Raw genomic sequence first — 1,366 nt, 5'->3', positions numbered from 1 at the left:
ATATTGGTTATTCTCAATCAGAAAAGCTGGATTATATGAATAATGCAGCATCAGGATTGGAGGAAGATTTACTAACAACCTGTGATAGGAGATGACACAAACGTATGCAATTGCTTAAAGTGAGAAGGACTTGAAGCACTTGCTGATGAAGATCAAGGATTGCAGCCTTCAGTATGGATTACAACTCAATGTGAAGAAGACCAGAGTCCCCACAACTGGACCAATAGGTAACATCATGATAAGCAGAAAAAAGAAGTTGTCGAGGATTTCAGCTTGCTTGGATCCACAATCAATGTTCACAGAAGCAGGAGTCAAGAAATCAAATGATGTGCTGTACTGGGTAAATCTGCTGCACAGGACCTTTTTAGAGTGTTGAAGTATGAGAATGTTACTTTGAGGACAAAGGTGTGCCTGACACACGCCATGTGATTTTCAATGACCTCATAGGCACATCAAAGTTGAACATTGAATAAGCAAGACCGAAGAAAACTTTATGCATTTGAACTATAATGTTGGAGAATATTGAAAGTCTGCATGGTCTGCCAAAAGAACAAATAAGTCTGTCCTGGAAGAAGTACAACCAGAATGCTCCTTAGAGACAAGGATGGCAAGACTTTGTCTCCTGCACTTTGGCCATGTTATCAAGAGATAAGCCTTTTGAGGACCTCATGCTTGGTAGAGTGGAGAGGCAGAGCAGAGGGGCCTTCCATGAGATGGATTGATAGTGGCTAACATGACAATGTTGTCAGGTGCCATCGAGTCGGTTCTGACCCATAGCAACCCTATGCACAACAGAGACACTGCAGGGTCCTGGGCCATCCTCACAATTGTTCCTCTGTGTGAGCCCATTGTTGCAGCCATGGTGTCAATCCATCTCATCGAGGGCCTTGCTCTTTTCACTGCAACGATTTAAGACTAAAAAGATAGCTGAGAGCAAAACATGGCATTATAGGTAATGTTTGGGCCTGCATCAGATATTCTGAATTCTGAAATATTAGCAAGTAGGATAGTGATGACAATTTTCTTTTAAAGATGTCTCCTACTATCATGACCTCGATTCTACCTTACAAATCAGAACATCCACACTGCTACAGCTAACAGCCCACAACACAGGGAATCCAGGATAGATAAAACCCTCAGGGCCAACAATGAAAATAGAGATACCAGGAGGATAAGGGGAAAGTGGGGGGAGAAAGGGAGAATTGATCACAAGGATCAACATATAACCCCTCCCAGGGGGATGAGCAACAGAAAAGTGGGTGAAGGGTGACGGAGGGTGATGTAAGATGTGAAAACAATAATCTATAACTTATCAAGGGTTCAGGGGCAGGGAGGGGGGGAAATGTGGAGCTGATACCAGGGACTC

This window comes from Echinops telfairi, unplaced genomic scaffold (genome assembly GCF_000313985.2).
Source record: "Echinops telfairi isolate 266 unplaced genomic scaffold, ASM31398v2 ScPeMD7_7457;HRSCAF=8495, whole genome shotgun sequence".
Classification (NCBI taxonomy): Eukaryota; Metazoa; Chordata; class Mammalia; order Afrosoricida; family Tenrecidae; genus Echinops; species Echinops telfairi.
The sequence above is the reverse complement of the archived record's forward strand: the minus strand, read 5'-3'. Positions refer to the sequence as shown.